Source organism: Anabrus simplex, chromosome 14 (genome assembly GCF_040414725.1).
Source record: "Anabrus simplex isolate iqAnaSimp1 chromosome 14, ASM4041472v1, whole genome shotgun sequence".
NCBI lineage: Eukaryota > Metazoa > Arthropoda > Insecta > Orthoptera > Tettigoniidae > Anabrus > Anabrus simplex.
Window position 1 is genome coordinate 36,922,849 of NC_090278.1, and position 20,975 is coordinate 36,943,823.

The following is a 20,975-nucleotide window of genomic DNA, read 5'->3' on the forward strand; positions in this document are numbered from 1 at the left end:
TAACGTTTTCTTTTCTTTTCAAAACTTCACTCCGCTTCCAGAAGCATGACAAACAGAACAACATTTAACAGTCCTCACAATTTTTAAGTATTTCCTCCAGCCAACCAATAGTTGTATTAAATACAGTTGAACCCACACTTACAACTAAATTCATCCAAGGTTGAAGCTATGTACATTTTAAACATAGATTTCCATTGCATTTATTGATTGTATTTTATCTCAAGTTTTTTATGCATCAGTTTTTTTTGTATATGTCTTTCTTCTTTTCTAAGATTATTTTATGCCCACATTGGAGCACTTTAATCAATCTATATACATTTAAGTCTTAAGAGTATTAGCTACAAATTTAGCTTATGTTTCTTCATCAGCTCCCAGAACTTCTTCATTCTTTCTGACGTAGCTGCCCTTTCTTCATCAGATATGGTGTACTGTTTGCGTGTAAAAGTGTTTGGTTTAAGTCTCAAGTCTCTGTTTCTAAGGATCCTCTTCTCTTCTCTTCTCAGTCTTCAGTTTGCTGCATTGTCAAGCTTAACTCATCTAATCATCTTGGACTTGTCTTTCTTCTTTTTAGTTGATGATGACTTCTAGGCTAGGTCGAAACATGTCCTATGTAGCTTTTTAGACAGACCATTTATCAAATGGCAAGCGTGTATTGAACAGGTGGACTTTATACAATTAAATTCTTTTAGAATTTCATCTTAGATAATCCTGAAGAATCAAGTTCAGAATTTTTGAAGTTTATTTTTTGTTTATATTCTTCTCTAGGTTTTATCAACCTTATCAAGCAGTCAAAATTTCCTTTTAGTAACTGAATATAAGCAAGTTTCTACATTATTTTTAACAAGGCATACCTAGAAGAATTTCAGTTTATGGTACATGAAAGCACATATTTCTTGGCATTATAGAAGGATCAAGTTCTATTCTGTGAGCTAACCTGTTATCTCTAAAGTACATGATAAGAGTTTAAATAAACTAACAAAAGAGAAAACACTCTCTAATCTTCAATTTTCAAGCAGCATACAAAACTCTGGATGGTTGACATCACATTCTTAAAATTCAATCCATCTAATTTTCTTCTTGTATTGTTTAGAAAGCTGCTTTTCATAGATGTGCTTCTTTGAATAAACCCCAAACAGAGTTCATTTGTTGGCAACATGGTGTTAAGTTGCTCATAACCTGTTTTCTTATTTCTACCTCTGCTATTATGAGGGCGAATCAAAAAGTAATTTACACTAGCTCGCTACAGTAACTGCTGACACATCTGATAGGAAGGTTGGTGTGACATCCCGGCATGATGTGTGTGCAGGGCGGGCTAGGCTCAATGGATGTTCACTCCAAATTGGAGGTGCGTGCAACGATCAGATTTCTATGGGCTAAACGGCTCAATTTCATGGACATTCATCATGAAATCACTGCTGTATATGGTGAGCGTGCAATTTCTTGCCCAAGTATTTTAAAGTGGTATAAGCAATTTGACACCAGACTCATGGCTCTCAGGGACGAATATCACGAAGGCAGGCCTGGAACGTCCAGTACCGTTGCAAATATTGACTGTGTGGATGGAATCGTTAAAGAGAATCGGCGCATAACACTGCAGAAAATTGCCAGCATGCTGAACATTTTGTACGGCAGTGTGTTCTTCATTGTTCACCAGCACTTTGGATTTCGTAAACTGTGTCAAAGGTGGGTCCCACGTCTGCTCACCAATGTTCACAAGGGACAACGTTTCCAATTGTCACTGGCATTTTTACACCGGCATTCTGTAGAGGGCAAATCAGTTTCTGCAGCAAATCATCATAGGAGATGAAACATGGGTACACCACTTCACCACAAATCAAAGAGACATCGATGGAATGGTTGCACACCACATCACCAACACGAAAGAAGGCCGAGGTCCAACCTTCAGCAGGAAAGGTAATGGCAACACTGTTCTTTGACATGGAGGGTGTGGTTCATGTGGAATTTATGTCGAAAGGCACAAGAATCTACTCGGCTTCATATAGTCAAACATTGAACCGGTTGCATAATGCATTTAAAGAAAAGCGGCTGGGAAAATTGACCGCTGGTGTGATTTTTTTGGCACGATAACGCAACACCTCACATGGCTACCCAAACGTCCGAACTGCTGCAGCGATTCAAGTGGGAGATATGGCAACATCCTCCATACAGCCCAGATTTAGCGCCATGTGTTCGATAAGCTGAAAAACGATCTGCATGGATGACGATTCCAAAACGATGAGGAGGTGAAAGCAGCTGGCTCCAGGTGGTGATTTCTAGGCATCATCCAGAATAGAAAAGTTGGTTGACCATTCCGAGACTATGTGGGACTATGTGGAAAAGTGAACTTACTTTGTATGTTGTCACAGCCTAAGTGTAGGTGGTATCATAAATGGCCATAACTTGGAAGTGTAACTTACTTTTTTATTCGCAGTTGTACATGTTTACTATTCGATGGATTAAATTTTTCGGGAAAAAAAATGTTTGGACATTTTCCTAAAGTTCTATTTCCTTGGTTAAAAACCGGTTTGTGGAATTTGTGTATTTATTCTCCGAAAAGTTAAGATTAGGTTTCGGTTGAAATAAAAGGAACCCAAGTATTTTAAATTATTTCTTTCTTTTCTATTACAGTGGATATCTCAACAAAAAATATGTTTGGATAATATCCCATTTTAAACTAGAAAATTTTGTTGCAACTTCCAAGTAGCCTACTCTATGTTTGAAATAATTTCATGTTCAGGTGAAAAAAATGAAATTAAATGGCATATGGCTTTTAGTGCCAGGAGTGTCCGAGGACATGTTCGGCTCGCAAGGTGCAGGTCTTTCGAGTTGACTCCCGTACGCGACCTGCGCGTCGTGATGAGGATGAAATGATGATGAAGACAACACATACACCCAGCCCCCGTGCCATTGGAATTAACCAATTAAGGTTAAAATCCCCGACCCAGCCAGGAATCGAACCCGGGACCCTCTGAACCGAAGGCCAGTACGCTGACCATTCAGCCAACGAGTCGGACATGTTCAGGTCATATGTATATACGAAGAAATCTATCCTTGATTTTAATCCAGGTTAAAAACATCAAGTTTTTAAAGCTTTAAATTCAGCCATAGACCTGCATTTGGCAGGTTTTTTTTAAATGTGCATGTTCTGGTGTGAGCCTTTGGTTGTAGCATCATATACAACCATTAACCAAGCTCAAGGGAGACAGGACCACCTTCCCTGTCCTCCACTTGAGTAATTCTTGCCTGGCGCTTCCACGTCGCTGGGGTGGGCATCCTACACTCCAGTAGGCTGGAGTGATAGGATGGCTGAGTTCAGACAGGGATCCAGTTCTGTGGAGTGCCCAGGGTTACGGGTGAAGACCTCAACGGCAACGAAGGCGGAGATGATGATTCGGTACGGCAGAGCTGGCGGAAGAGGCAACCCCTCTGGAGGAGTACAGATGGAACCCACTGCCTTGTGGGATAAGGAGGGATCCTCAAAGGCTAAGGGAGTAAACCCCAAAAGAAAATCCTTCTTTACATTAGGCCTGGCAAGCCAGTAAAGAAGTAATTGTTTGATTGCTTTCAAAGTACAGACAAGCCTCAGATCAAACATACCAGAAAAAGACTCCACTTCTGGCACTTCAGGACCTAATGATGACCCTAAGAAGGCTGGTGCTTATCCTGAAAATGCAAGAAGATATACCAATCAAAGACATTACAACTGGAATAGACCTTACCAAGAAACCAAACAGAGTAGGAATCCTGAATGTAATTACATTGACCAACAAGTGTGAAGAGAAAGTCGACCTGATGGAAGAGAGGAAGATCCATATATTAGAAATGAGTGAGACAAAATGTAAGGGGATGAAATCAAAGAAATTGAGGGAAGATTACAAGCTATACTGGCATGGTAACAAGAAGGAAACAAAGAATGGAGTTCAATTTGTGCTACATAAAGATATTGAAACAATAACAGATATCGCATATAAAGAATGATCAAAACCAGAGTAAAACTTGGCAGTAACAGTCTCACAATAATCCAAGTATATGCTCCGCAGACAGGATGTAACGATGACGAAAAGCAAGAGTTCCTTGAGAATTTGGAGAACCATCTACAAGAGGATAATATTATGATAATAGGGGATATAAATGCCCAAGTTGGAGTAGACAGAACAGGCTATAAAGAGGTAACGAGGCCCTTTGGATATGGGGGACAGAATGCTGAAGGCGAGAATGTCCTAGAGATCTTTGCCAGAGATAACATGGTAATAAAAAACACCTTCTTCAAGAAACAAGATAGCCATAAAATAACCAGATACAGCCGGGATCAAAGAACTAAAACAGTCATTGATTATGTAATAACATATAGAAAAAGTGGAGAAGGCATGAGAGATGTAAAAGTTATTCCCAGTGAATGTTTAGACTGCAATCACAGGCTACTAATAGCTGACTTGAACTATAAGGTTGTGCGAACATCAAGTACACAGAAAATACAAAGAATAAAAGATTGGAAATTGAAAGATGAGGCAAATAAGACAGATTTTCAAGAGTTAGTAATGGAAAAGGTACCGAAGAATGAAACATGAAGTGCACATTAGTGAGTTGTGCAGCAGAAGTATGTAGCAAAACAAGAGGAGGAAGAAAGAAGAAAGAGCCCAGTTGGTGGAATGAAAAAGTACGAGAAGCTATTAAAGATGAAAATATGGCAAAGAAACATAAAGATGCTGAGAGGCAAAAACAAATGCAAGGTGTCTAACCACAAGATAACCAAAAAATAGCTGACCTCGAACAATGTATAAAGATAAGAAATTATTAGTGAAGAGAATTGTGAAGGAAGAGAAGGATAAGAGTTGGGAGATGTTCACACAAAAACTAGAGGAGGACTCAAAAGGGAATCAAAAGATGATGTATGGAATATTGAAGAATGGGAGATCAGACAAAGAGGATATTAAAGCAATTGAAACAGAGGATGGAATCCTAATCGACAAGTTGTTAAATGGCAATGAAGAAGCGAAGCATGTAAACAATGAACCTATCAAACATGGAGAAGAAGAAAAACCAATTACGTGGTCAGAAACAGAAAATGCCGTGAAGCTTATGAAAGGAGGAAAATCACCAGGAGTAGATGAAGCTTCCATTAAGCTTGTGCTGGCGCAGAAGATATTGATAACCATGTTTTTCTTACAGGAATGGCCCCATTTATACATGATGTGTACATATGATTGTGTTTAGTGTTTAGTGTGCATTACTTTGAGTTCAAACAGAACCGATGTTCAACGTTGTTCATCTTGGTGCCAGATTAGGGATATAAGGGATATAATCAAAGCGACAGGCATACAAGGTCTTCAGTGGCTACATCAAACACTAGGAGTAATCTGGAGAGAAATTAAGATACCAGGTGACTGGAAAAAAGGATTGATCATACCAGTATTCAAGAAAGGAAGTAGAAGAAAGTGTACAAACTACAGAGGAATTACCCTGCTACCACACTGCCTCAAGATATTGGAAAAGATCATAGTGAAGAGGTTAAGAACAAGGATAGAACATCAGTTTGAAGAGAACAACACGGCTTCAGAGACAACAGAGGAACCTAACTTTTGCTGTTAGACAACTAATGAAAAAGTACTGGGTAAAAGGGAAAGATCTGATAGTAGTGTTCGTAGATATAGAAAAAGCCAATGACAGTATTCCTGAGAGCAAAATATGGAAATGTCTGCATAAACTAGGGACTCCAATTTCTCTAATTCACAAGATTCAATTGCTATATGAAAACTGTGAAAGTAGTGTACAAATAGGGAATGGTAGATCTGAATGGTTCCAAACAAAGAGAGGTGTACAACAAGGCAGTGCACTATCTCCACTACTTTTCCTTGCACTCATGGATGTAATCATAAAGAAATTAAAGCTGTAGAACCTGGAGATTTGAATGTATTAGTGTTTGCAGATGATGTTGCCATTTGGGGAGAAACAGAACAAGAAGTCCAAAGGAAATTAGATTGCTGGGCCAACAAATTTAAAGAATATAAGTTAACTGTAAGAAGAAAATAGTAGCAATGAAATTGAGTAGAACAACCAGCAAATGTGACCTCAAACTTTATGGAGAGAGAATTGAATGTGTAGAAAGCTTAAGCTATCTTGGAAGTATTGTATCAAACCAGGGAAGTGCTAAATTAGAAATCCAGAACAGAGTGACAAAAGGTTCCACGTTCTTCTATAAGGTATAAAATCTAGTGTGGGATAAAGCAGTTTCCGTAAAAGCCAAGCAAACAATGTTCAAATCTTACCTCCTGCCAATCATGACATATGGGTTGGAGACTTGTGTGCTCTATTGAAAAGTGACATTAGCAAACTGTAAGCATGTGAAATGCAAGAAACAAGAAGAGACAGAATTAGAAATGGCATGCAAGTGACCTGTACAATGGAAGAAAGACTACGCATTGCATGGTTGAAACGGTTTGGGCATGTGCAAAGGATGGAAGAGACTAGAACCCCCCAGACAATACTTGGAAATGGCAGTACCTGGAAGGAGACCTGTTGGACGTCCTAGAAAAAAGGTGGCTGGACCAAATAAATGCAGACCATATCAAGAAAGGAACAACACTGTAGAATGCGAAAGGAGAGGAACTCTCTAATGACAGGAACCGATGGAGGCATATTGTCCATAAAAGTGCTCCCTGGCCTGCTGGAAGGATACTCAGATGACAGTGATGATGATGATGATGATGATGATGATGATGATCTGGTGTGAAATTTCTCAGAAGATGCTTGTTTGATTACCTGGTTAGCAGTATGAGTTTTTTCTTCTCAAACAGATCTATCAATTTCCTGGTGATTCATGGACTGTAGGAAGTTTCCTATGATCACCAAGGACTGAGGATCTCCGGGCAAACTATAGGAGCTTCCCTGAGAAGTGAGAGAAATTTTCCACTCATTGCCAGCCTGTTGAGGGCTTGTGTCGGAACACATAAGGTGTGTTACAGTGAAAATGCTATATACAAGACAGGCATAAATATTTCTCCTCGAGTTGCATCTTTTAAATAAAATTATATACAGAAAATGCTTACGTAATTGTCACAGACAATTGGTTTTACATCTGATTAACTACTTTTATAGTTTTCGAAGGCATTAAGGTGCCAACATTCTGTCCTGCAGGAGTTATTTTATGTAGCAGTAAATTTAGTAACATGAGACTGACGTATCTGAGAACCTTCAAACACCACCAAACTGGACTGGGATCGAGCCTTCCAACTTGCGCTCAGAAGGACAGCGCTCTACTGTGTGGCCTCGAAACGTACCACAATGTGGTTGATTATGAAGTGGTGAGAAACATGGTCGTCCTAAATAAGCTCTGGCTGATGAAATGCTTCCAAACATTTGAGCCCGAAGTGAAGTGAATCTGAAAAACACGACTCAGCACCTTGCACAAGAATATGGCATTTCCCAACATTCTGTTGTGAGAGGTCTAGAAGTACTTTTAAAAATTCGATTGTAAAGGGCAGTCCCTCCTTGAGCCACTAGCTCACTGGGACATTCTATACCCAATAAATAAATAAATAAATAAATAAATAAATAAATAAATAAATAAATAAATAAATAAATAGTTTGCTCACCTGCCAATAGATTACAGACTTATGAAGAGTGGCTCCATTAGATATTAAAAGCCATACAACACTTATTTATCCTACAAAAAAGGAATCCTTCATAGTATCATTTTAGGTATTCATTTATATTTTTTACAATTTTACCAACTACCTTGTTACCAGAGAACACTTCAAGTCCCTCCAGTGATACATGTACTACCAGTTGAAAAATGCTGATCTAGACTGTATTATACAAAACTACAAGACACTCAGGACAATATGGCTGGACTTTTTGTTCATCTTATAACAAACAAAACCATGTTGTTTTGATAGTTTTGAATTACTTCTACTAATTGTGTTTGTTTAGAATTTGTAATATCAAATGTTATTATACGTTACCAAAATTCAACCTATTAAAAAAAATTATATACATTCATATTTTGGATTAGCAATGGCATTTTTTCTTCAGAAAACGTTTAATCCAGCTGTAAAATTCGCCATGTCCAAATAAACTAAGTTTTCAGAAACTGCAAAAATCTATAATCTTGTTTCCTTAAGAGATACATGGTAACTGTCACTATTGAAAAATTAGTATAGAAATATTTACATTATAATATTAAAGGATAATAAAATGCTTCCACATAGCTCATTTGAATATTTTTTCAAACTTGATATTAACTTTTGCAGCAATTTGGAGCACTTTCGAGTTTTGCAGCAGCATCTGCATTGGTAATCAAAGTTTTGTGGCATGTATAAGACATAACTGCATTAACATGACATCTAAACTCAAATTTTATTCTAAATTTAGCAAAATGAGATTAAATTTAATGTTAAAATATAATACACTTAAGAAATAGCAAACCACAATTTAGACAAGGAAAGAGGAAGGAAACTAATAATGAAATGAAATAACATTTGTTTAGGCAAACTTAATAACTCCTTCAGGCAACACAACTGTTTTCCAGACAGTTTTAGTACCCGTGGGCCAAAGAATATTTTATGCCTCCAATTGTTTGTACTTGCCTTCAGATATGTATTCAGTAAGCATAATATAAAAAGTTGATACAAAAAAGTTAAAAGGTTCTTGAGGAACAAACTAAAGATAGAAATTATCAAAACTACTAAATATACAAAGAAATGCCGCAATATTGGCGCCAAGCCTCCAAGACCAATTTATCGCTGCAACAACACAGAATTCTACTGGGCAAATGATTTTCTTATGCTTTTGTATTGGCAAGCACACAAACCACATTTTCAAAATCCACAGTAATGTCATTTCTATTGATAATATAGCCAGATGATTCAAGAGCTACCGAGTTTGAGATGTACATAAATTTGTTTAAATCTTTTCTGCCACTGGAAATATGCCACCCTTCTCCTGTGTCCACGAGGGCCGTGCATAAATACGGGCCTGCTTGCAGATAACGTTCAATTTCATTACTTTCAGTTACATAACTATAGCATACCAAAGTCTTCCTCCAGAATAATGAACTTCAACCATTAAATAAGCATTTTGTTCCAGTTTCTTTCAACCAATTAATGTAGCTTGTACATAGGAACAAAATGGTAGTCTAAATCAAAAATGATCGATGATGGACATAACAAGTTTTGCAAATGGACTATTCAATTATTTTATGGCATTCTGTACAACATTATGATAATGAAACAGTATCGAAATACATTTTTATACAGCACACAAAATTTCACATCTGAAGGTGTTGAAATATTTCACAGAGAACAAATAACATTTCCTTCAAAACTTTGTACTATGTACAGAACCACATACAGGAACATACAATAGAGTTCATTAAACATGTGATACGGTGGAAAGAGAGGTGAGAGAAGCCATTAATGAGTAGTAGTGTTGTATGTGAATGTGATAGAATGTCAAGGAGAACTTAACAGAATAAAAAATTAAAAAATGCAACAAACAGACCAGTATGAACACTACACAACAAAGCTAAGTGTCAAAGCAGTCCCAGTCATGCTGCAAGCAAGATGCCAAAACACATGCATAGTGACAGCAGAAAGTGAAGGCAGGAATAGAAGCAAGCAGGCACCATATTAAGGAGAGGATTCAGAAAGTTCATGCTGGATTTGTTAATGAGTCAGTTTACAGATAACAGAAATACATATTAAGGGAAGAACAGAACTCTCATGAAAAATTTTCAATCAACATTTTAATAAATTACATCTGACTTGAAGTTTCGAACCTTAACGCATGAACGACCAAATTACCTCCATAAGCACAGTGCAACTATTGCTCCATAAGATGACAATAACTTTTTTGGATAAGGTGTGTTGGATATGCACATGACTGAAATTTTGTCTTGTACACTCTGTCATATAATAACTTTTAACTCCTTAACATTCATTCTTGCTACATACCAAATTCCAGTGTGTTCTAAATACTATTTTCAATTTCTTTCATTTATACTCTACAGCTGGTTATACTGACTCACGATTTTTTCCTGACTAACCTCACCTCATTTTATTACTAATACATTTGGAAGTGTTGCATTTCAACAAATCTACTTTTTCTCTCTTAGTATAAAAGTGTAATGTTTTTTCATTTACATAGATTATTGCAGTGCAGAATACCTAATATCCACATTTTTTCTTAAAGCAGATATATTAAAAACTGGTTTGCTTACATCAATATTCTTCTTTCTCCTAATTTACTTTTAAAAACTTTTAAAAAGTATCATGCAATATAGGTAACCCACAAGAGACTTTATGAGCAAGGTAACCTTAAAAATAATTCTTCTATCTGAATATAGGAGACATAAACTTTTTTTGAAGACTTTCGTCTGGAGCTTGGCAATGTATGGAAGTGAAACATGGACAATAACTAGCTCAGAAAGAAAGAGAATAGAAGCTTTTGAAATGTGGTGTTACAGAAGGATGCTGAAGGTGAGATGGATAGATCAAATCATGAAGAGATCCTGTATTCAATTGGTGAGAGGAGATTGATTTGGCTAAAATTTGATGAGAAGATGAGACAGAATGACAGGACACATCTTAAGACACCCAGAACTTGTTCGGTTGGTTTTTGAGAGAAGTGTAGGCAGTTAGAACGGTACGGGTAAACCAAGGTATGAATATGAAAAGCAGATTAGTGCAGATGTAGGATGCAATAGTTATGTAGAAATGAAAAGGTTAGCACAGATAGGGTGGCATTGAGAGCTGCATCAAACCAGTGACTCAAACAACAACAAATGTTTTTAAATGGCTCAATTTTAACTCCAATAAAATGTTTCTTATTCTGATACAGAAAACAACAATGAGTCATTTTGTTTCTCACTGCTCTGGTTAGCAAATCTAATTAATTTTTATACGTTTTAAAATGTGTTATTATAATAAAAAACTAAGTCACTATGGATTCAATGGAATAATTATAAGCAAAATAAGTAAATAAAATAATGTCATTAGAAAAGGTGCGAGTAAATTGGACCCATCATGTTGCACACATGTTCAATAGGGCTTAGGTCTGGGGACCAGGTGAATGCTGTAAAAGTTGAAAGAGCTTCCCTGGAGGGTGGGTATTGTCCTATTGAAATATCCCATTTGCAACGGTTATCAGAGGATGATGACTGAATTGACAACCCTGGCCACATACTTTTATTTCCTCAAAAATCACTAATTGCAATTTCATATGAAAGCTAATAGCTCCCCATATAGTAATTTCGTTCTTGACAAGAAGACTGGTGTGGTCCCTCTCCCTGGTATGCCGTCAGTCATGATTACAACCAATTGTTTTCTTTTCACTATTTGCTTTATGTCACACCGACACAGATAGGTCTTATGGCGGCGACAATGGTATAGGAAAGAGTTAGGAGTGGGAAGGAAGTGGCTGTGGCCTTAAGTCTGCATTTTATGTACTCCTTACTTCTGCCATCGTTCGTTATTTTATCACCAAAGTAATAATATTCATCTACTTCCTTTAAGATTTCATTTCCTGCCGGGTTGAGGCACCGACCTTCTGACCCCAAATTGGCAGGTTCGATCCCGGTTCAGTCTGGAGGTATTTCAAGTCGCTCAGATATGTCAGCCTCATGTCAGCAGATTTACTGGCACATAGAACTCCTGTGGGATTAAATTCCGGCACCTCAGCATCTCCGAAAAACCGTCAAAGTAGTTAGTGGGACGTACAGCCAACAACAATAACTTCATTTCCTAATCAAATATTTCTTGCATCACCTGACTTTGTTTGACTGCACTCCATTACTTTTGTTTCGGACATATTTATTTCCATCTTGTACTCCTTCCCCAAGACTCCATCCATACCATTCAGCAATTTCTCCAGATCTTCTGCAGACTCAGATAAAAAAACAATATCATTGGCAAATCTCAGGGTTTTGATTTCCTCTCCTTGGATTGTCATTCCCTTTCCAAATTCCTCTTTTAATTCCTTTACTGCCTGTTCTATATAAATATTGAAAAGGAAGGGGGACAAACTGCAGCCTTGCCTCACTTCTTTCTGGATTGCTGCTTCTTTTTCAAAGCCCTTCAGTCTTATCACTACAGAATGTTTTTTGTACAGATTGTAGATAATTCTTTCTCGGTATCTGATCCAAGGTATTTGGTGTAATATCCTATACCCATATTCCCACAGTTCTAGTGTGTCACTCCAGTGATTAGCCATCTCCATCTGCTGCATAGGTCACTATAGAGAAGATTAAAAGTTTGCACGAGGATGTGTTTTGTCTTGGTAGTGATAGTTTTTCTGGTGAATTCCTAACTATTACAATGCATCAAGAGATCTAAGGCTCACAGTCTCCAGTATTAGTGACAACACACCCCAGGTATTCAAAGCAACTGATGACCTTGTAATTGGTTATTTATGTGGTGTCAGATGTTTTGATACTGAGGTAGTCTTCTTCTTCTTCTTCTTCTTCTTTTATGACCACATAGGATCACTTTAGTCAGTCCGTCGTTCAGTTCTCTTTGAAGGGATTGTTCCTCCCAGTACTTCTTCAGACGCTCCGATCTTCATGCCCTTTCCTCAGTTGAAAATGTGCGTGTTGTTGATTTGTTTTGTGTAAGGGTAAAGCAGAGGTTTGTATTCTTGAGTTTTGTATTCAATTTTATCTTATTTGTGGTGTCTTCTGTTGTAAGGCCTATTTCCTTCAGATCCTCTCTTACTTCTCTGATACATTTACATCCTGTTGTGGTATTTTTTGAGACGAGATTGTGTTGTACTAGTTGTTTCAGAAGTCTCAAATCCTGCATCCTCATGATATGTCCAAAGAATCCCAGTCTCCTCTTACGCATAATATCTGTAATGGGTTCTAGCTCTTTATACACGACTTTGTTAGGTATTAACCGCCACTGTCCATCTTTCTGGTATTTTTTGTTGATGCAGGTTCTTCCAATCCTCCTTTCAATTTTCTGAAGTCTGTCAGTCTTTGATTGTTTATTCAGGTAAAAGAGTATTTCTGCTGCATATGTAGCTTCTGGTTTTATAACTGTGTTGTAGTGTTTTATTTTTGCATTTATTTATAGACATTTCTTTTTGTAGATATCCCATGTTAATTTTTATGCTTTAGCTAATCTATTTGTTCTCCGGACAATGGCGGAGTTACTGAGGCAGTCTATAATAATCAGTTTTTTCTTTGTATACTTCGTTTAAAGACCACACATTGTGCTCCTTATTCATCTGACCTCTGCATGGTGAACACAGAAACGTGAAATGAAGCCATATAAATATGTAATCAACATAAGCATCAGATCGACAAAAAGATTCAGTCTATTTATAACACAATCATCCATATCTAGGACTTTTGGTCATGTCAAGGAATATTAGTTCAGTCACATTGCAATACTGTTGACACAAAGCATATGGCTAATGAAAATGTTTCGGGAGAAGAAGCGTGGTACAGATTTCGTAGGCTTATGATAGCGATGAGAAGGGCGTGGCATATCAGAAATAATGCGATGAGAGAGCCTGTGAATGGCTGGATATCAACAGCTCCACTCTCTTAACACTTTTCATAGATGATGACAGCATATTCAAGTATGGAATCACTAGTACAAGAGATGAGGAAACTGATGACAATGTGATTGACAACAAGAATATCATAGATGCAGGATGGACAATAAACATTCATTTTTTAAGTAAAAAACATTCCGTTTGCCAGTTCAAAATGTAATTGAACTGCTTTGCAAAGTGAAAGTTTTTTTTTTTTTTTTTTTTTTTTTTTTTTTTTTTTTTTTTTTTGTAAATTGCTTTACATCACACTGACAGAGATAGGTTTTATGGCAATGATGGGAGAGGAAAGGGCTAGAAGTGGGAAGGAAGCAGCCGTGGTCTTATTTAAGGTACTTCTTCTTCTTAAGACGCCGTCTCTGAACGGAGGTTGGCGACCCACGTAACTAGCTCTGATCTTGACAGCGCAGAATGGAATACCATTTCTGAAGTACAGCAGTGCCAGCTTCGAAGGTCTTTCAGCCATGAATTTCTTCTTCTCCCAACAGATCTTTTCCTCTGTATCTTCACTTCGATAATAAGCTGTAATAACTGATACCTCTCACCTCTCATAATATGTCCTAGGTATTGAGTTTTCCTCTGTTTTATGGTGAGCAGTAGTTTTTTTTGCTTTTTCATCCGACGAAGGACCTCGGCATTTGAGATTTTCATTACCCAGGATATCCGCAAGAGACGCGATACAGAAACATTTCAAAGGCATCAAGACGTTTTTCTATGATTGGATCCAGAGTCCAGCTTTCACATCCATATAGGAGAACAGAAAATATACAGCAGCGGTTCATACGAATTCGTAGTTGGAGACTGAGATCTGACCTCACAAAGAATTTCTTCATTTAAGGTACAGACCCAGCATTTGTTGTGTGCCTCATACTAATATAACACGCACCACATGCCGCAACGAGAGGTTAACTTCATGGACACCGCAGTTTATTACGAATTTATACCGGCCACAAATTAAGAATGTGTCAGTTTTAACCATATCTTCATGTGCCGTCCTGATGATGTCCAACAGCATTTCAGCATGATTTTAACAAGCACTTTGGGAACATTTCACTTTATTTATGTTGGTTGATGTGCAAACACCATCTAGCAGTTCTGCGTCAGCTGGTGGTTATTTACAGTGGCATCCAGTGGCTTGCATATTGCTAACATCACTCAAGTAGATTTGGTGACTGATGATATGACTACAGAATCAACATTTACCAGTCCTGTTAAGCCACCGATAGTGAAGAGGAAGACGAATCCTAATACTCAAAGTAAAGCTGGTGAGGGAAGAATGTTAGATTTACTCCCACAAATATAGTTGTAAATTGAATTTTTAATCATTTAGGATTGAATGTTAATCGTTTTGCAACTGAAATTGTAATGATTAGCAGTGATGGAACTAACAATTCTATGAATATCAATACAAGAAAGAGCCTGGATGATTAGCATACTCCGGATGCTAAGAATTTAGAGCCTAATTTATTTTTCTGATTTTACACTTAGTTCATCCCAGATTTTAATGTTAATTGTGTGTTTTTACATTAGTTCTCATGTCAATTGTGTGTTTTTACTAGAACATGGCGAGCCAAGGCCGAAAATAGTCCCTAGTTTAGTAATGTAATTAATAATGTAATGTAATTAGTAATTCAATAATATTGCATAATATAGTATAGTATTGAAAAAGGTGGACCATACAACATTAATAATTATTATTGTGATCACAATTCAATACGGATCAAAACTATGAAGTTTTCAATACAACTCTCCATATGCAAACTAGAGATCAGATGTCACTACGACTGCCAGTGCTGCTGTAAAAGGCAGCCATGGTCTCAATGTGTTCAGTGCAATGAGACCCGCATAATGGATGAATCAAGGGAGCTTAGTGACTTTATTGTGGAACAGTTAGTGATTACCACATCATTAAGCAATGACAGGGCCACTTCCGCACTTCTCAAGTTGCCCATGTTGACTGCGAGGGACGTGATTGTCAAGTGGGAACGGGATGACATTGCCACAGCAAAACCATCTAGAAGGCCACGTAAGCCAACAGACAGGGACCTTTACACCAGGCAAATGCTGGGGCTGTACCTTAATGAAAGCCATGGCTGCTTTCTTCCCACTCATAGGCCTTTCCTATCCCACTGTCACCATAAGACCTATCTGCGTCGGTGCGATGTAAAACCAATTGTAAAAAAAAAATATATATATACAGGGACCAACAAGCACTGAAGAAGGTCGTACGGGAAAATCACAGGATAATGTGTCATAAAATCACTCGAGAATTCTGCAGTCAATAACTGTGCAACTAGCACTATGACTGTGAATGGGAAATATGAGGACTCAGGTTCATAAACTACACGTTTCATCAGCAAGTGCTAAGCGTTGCATTCGGTGGTGTAAACAGAGCCGTCATTGGTGATTTGGAGTGGTGAATCATGGTATACCATGTAGCAGTCAGATGGGAGAGTTTGAATGTAGCAAATGCCAGGTGAACAATACAGGTCAGCCTTTACAGAGCTCTTTGTGAAATGTGGCACAGCTGGGGTGACAGTGTGGGCAAGTTTTTCTTGCAAGGGACATGATCCTCTTGTAAAGGCAGAAAGATACATTCTGACTGGCTGCACGTTGTCTATGGTAGAAGACCAGTTCAGAGATTATCACTGTGTGTGCTTCCTGCTGTAAGCAAAGTCTGTTCATGAGTGGTTTGACAACACTGCTGTTACAGTTTTTCTGTGGAAGATAGCAGCAAACTGCACAAAGTGAATGACTGTTTCTGCCCTGAAAAGGTTGAAGGCTTACCACAAAATAACAATGATGGAAGAAAGGTTTTGCAACTTGGCAGTTCTACAAACTAAGAGCAACATTACAAGGGTCTGCAAAGATGTGATAAATACAGTCACCGAGCAAGGAGCAAGGTGCAGAACATTCAAGGGTGTTTTGGGCAAGCCGTAAACAAATATTACGAATTGCAAGATTTATAGTATACGCATGTAAATCAGCCTGCTCCTTCGATGAAGGGTGTATTTACTGCAGGCTTACAGGTGGGAAATATCTAAACATGCCTCTGCTGGTCGAGTCTTCGCTGCAGAGTTTGAGCTGTAATCAAGGCTAAGGGTGGTTGGGCCCAGCCCCCTCCCCGGTATTAAAATCCGCTGCTGGGCGGTATACCTGAGGAATACCAATTGGGCAGTTATAAACTGCTAGTGAAATAGTAGATTACCTCTAACTAAAAATGCATTCATTCTGATCATACATTAGGCATGTTATGTACAAAATATTTCTGTTTAACTGGCAAAATCTGTTATCTAGCACCCGTACAGTCACACTCTTGCTAGATAGGAATAATTTTTCTGCATAAATACTACGTGTGAAGCTCATCAGCCTAACACCTAATCTGAAGTACAGAGGGATAGTGAACTTTTCAGCACTTAATTTATTGATTGACAATTGAAAAATAAACCCTAAATCATTACCACTTTGTGAAAGCCCTTTACTTTGAGTTAATCGTTGGTGAGCAAGGCTGTTGTCCTACATCCAGATGATCTCACTCGGGCATTCAGCTGCCTATAAGACTTCTGGACGGATCACTATCAAGATCTTCTTGTTGTTGTAGGTTTTCATGGTAGCTTGTACGCTAAGGTTCATCTTGTTGATCCTCGATACGAGTGCATCTTTTTCGGGCAGGTTAGTTTTTCCATTCTCCCAGGTATTTAAATCTCTCCACTTTTTGGATTCTTTCCCCCTTCAGTGACCATCCATCTGGGTGCTGGTCATGTACTGTGTATTCTTAAAGATCTTCAACAGTGCTTTACTTGCCTGATCCTTGAACAGGGAAATTTTGTTGCTGGTTATTATTATTACTAGTTTCATTTCAACCACCTATGGGTAGCGATTACACAACTTCCACCATTTCTCAAGTTCCCTATCTTTTCCTTGTTTTACCAGTACCCTTTTATCTGTTGGCTCGTGCTCATTCTCCTGCCAAAAATACTCTGTTCTTTTTTCCCATTGGACAGATCCTTCACCTGTGCAACTTTTCTTCTGAAGACTTCTCTGCCTTTATTCCATACTTTTCTAGATCCCAATGGACTTCCTTCACCTATGGGACTTGTGTTTTCCTGTTCACCTAGAAAGTGAGAATCCTGTTGGTGCATCATCTTTTTAATATGCCCACAGAGACCCTTCTCTTCATTGTGGCAGTGGTATTTTCAAATATTCGGTATTGTTATTGGTTTAGTCCTAAGCAGAAAGTTAATTCATCTGATGGTTTCCTTTCTTTCTTTCTTTTTCAGGTCTGAGAGTCCTTTACTGGCTATTATCTTGGCTGCATATAAGCATTCAGGTTTGAATACAGCACTGTAATGCCTGAATTTGGCCCAATAGTGGAGTGATTTCATTTGTAAGTGTTCTGACATTGGTCTGAATATTGTCTCCATTTTTCTTGGCCATTCTTCAATTGCTGCCTTTTCACTGATGTTTGGAATCAGAATCTCACCTACGTACTTGAATTTCTTAGCTTTTTCGATGTCACCATACTTGGTATTAATTTTCTAAGATGGATCCATGGCATTTATGTTTATATACCCCTCTTTTCAAACAGTGCGGCTCCATGGCTAAATGTTTAGCATGCTGGCCTTTGGTCACAGGGGTCCCGGGTTCAATTCCCGGCAGGGTCGGGAATTTTAACCTTAATTGGTTAATTTCGCTGGCACGGAGGCTGGATGTATGTATCGTCTTCATCATCATTTCATCCCCATCACGACGTGCAGGTCGCTTACGGGCGTCAAATCAAAAGACATGCACCTGGCGAGCCAAACTTGTCCTCGGACACTCCCGGCACTAAAAGCCATATGCCATTTCACTTAATTTCAAACAATATTTGCAATCCTGTTTTTTTCTGCTGTTTCCTTGAGGATTTCAATCTGCTTGGTTGCACTTTGTAGGTTCTCTGCAAAAAGCACTACATCATCAGTAAATGCAAGGCATTCAAAATTTAAGCTCAGTTCATTTGTGACCTAATCCAATACCATTATTATTATCATTACAGTAATAATAAAAAGCAAATCACATTCTTGTTAGTGCATGAAGCAGAAACATGCAGTCATTATTCTCAGTGACAACCTCCACTCACTGCCGTCTTACAACTGACACAGCGAGAGGACTAAAGCTCAGACCACAAAGAACTATGGGCACAGACTCATGGCAAAATGAGGGCAAAAGGGACCAGTGACAGTTTTTGACAATGCTGACTCATATGACTGTAGTAGTGGTGGTTGTTTTAAGAAACAAAACAATATTAGATCCTCGTAATATTTATCACTGGAAAGAACAAAATACTTTTTTTTTGTTACTCAAAGAGTGAAAAGAAGGAACTGCCTAAAGTAGGCATGTGAAACTGTGTCCTTGTGTCAGAACCAGGTTACAAAATTTACCCCTTCCCAAAAACTCAATGTGTGTTCACACTGAGGGAAGAGTTACAAACACAGTGTTTTCTTTTTTACAATCCGTTTTACGTTGCACAGACACAGACAGATCTTATGGTGACGTTGGGATAAGAAAGGGCTAGGAGTGGAAAGGAAGTGACCGTGCCCTTAATGAAGGTAGCCTGGTGTGAAAATAGGAAACCATAGAAAACCATCTCAGGGCTGCTGACAGTAATATCTCCCAAATGCAAGCTGATAGTTACGTGACCCAAACGGCACAGACACTTGCTCAGTGAAACAGTATTTAATAATATCAGTGAATGTTGGTAAGTTAGTTTAAATAAATTTTGTACATTCTTAAGATGTTATTTTTAAATGAAATCATATGGCATAGACCAACTTATAATCGGAAGCATAATGTATTTATGCTAAATATGGTTGATATAGATTTCGATTCCCAAAGGGAATTTGAAATATTTATCCTGAATAACTAAATTGATGATTACAATATGATTCATCTATTATTATTATTATTAATCGATACGGCCACCTGTGGGCCACGTCTACACAATCTTCCTTCTGTCACGCAGACTGATACCCTTCTCTTTACACTCTCTCCAAAGATTCTTGAGTCTTTGACTACTTCTTGCTCGTTCTTCCACCGAGATGTTCCGTGGCTTCGCATGTTGCTCTTCAGACGCATCCCTCAATCCCGCAACCTTCTTCCTAAATGATGTCCTTTCTTTTATATCCTCCTCCTTGATACCTATTTCTGCCAAGTCATTGTGCACGTGTGTAAGCCATCCCGGTTGTTTTTTCCACCTTTCCTGCAGAAGAAGTATCCTGTTGGTCAATCTCTCAGGGTTCATTCTTTTGATATGTCCATAAAACGTCAGTCTCCTTTTTCTCATCACAGTCGTGATTCTTTCCAGTGATAAATATTACGAGGATCTAATATTGTTTTGTTTCTTAAAACAACCACCACTACTACAGTCATATGAGTCAGCATTGTCAAAAACTGTCACTGGTCCCTTTTGCCCTCATTTTGCCATGAGTCTGTGCCCATCTATTATTAGAAATAATAAATTTTCCAGCTAACTCATTCTTGATTGCTAGCATTTTCCCTTAGTTGGGCAATTTGGGCTCATCAGTTGGTAGCTAGGACACCTGCCAAGATGCATGGCTAGTGAATATAGTGGAGGACACCGTGCAGACTTCTGGCAGCCACAGCCAGTGCCACTGGGACCTGTTCCACTAACGAACTCTGCAACTTTTCAACTTCGCACTATTCAATTCTTGCAAAGTGCAAAGTCATTCTGTTCCACAATGATCTAGGTTTTACTTTTCAATTTCTTCGCAAAGGAAAAAGTCTTTGCGAATGAGTGACCCGATCAAGTTTATGGGCAAACTGTGTAATACTCCATGATTTTAATGCTTTATTTTTTGTGGCGAACTTGACTGTATAATTGTGGTACCGGTAGTTTTAAAGTTTTGATCATGAGAAAGAAAGATGATTACAAGACACTGGCTGTGCTAGAAGTTGTCAAGGAGAAACAGGACAGCCTTTTTGGCAACTTTAAAAATAACTCTCAAATGATGACAAGCATCAATATTAATGAGAGTAGGCTACCGTCAACACATCCACACACACAAGGAAATTCACCCTTCATTAGAAATTTCATCGCTATATTATGTGGATTTTCAGGCCAACGTACTATGTTAGGACATATTACATTTAGCATAACATCTACGACTTTGGTAACAGTTCTGAAAATAATTGATTTTGATGTTCCATGCATTGCTGCTACACTGTGCAGCTGCACACCATTTTCTAACAAATGTAAGTATGTAAGTTTTGTTCTTTTTTGGAAAGGGATTGACTTCTTTTTGTTGCATGTTTCAATAAATGAACGATCATTTCAAGAATAGTCAGCCTGTGTTGGGGTAATAAAAAAACAATTGTGAAATTCCATCAAAGTGAGGTTATGAAAATTAATCCTGTCTTTGTACGTT

At 38.1% G+C, this 20,975-nt stretch overlaps 1 protein-coding gene across 1 annotated transcript in view; it reads right to left on the minus strand.

The window, feature by feature from the left end:
* Rim (Rab3 interacting molecule) overlaps positions 1-20,975 on the minus strand; it is a 738,199-nt gene that overhangs the window by 107,590 nt on the left and 609,634 nt on the right. The window lies entirely within an intron of this gene.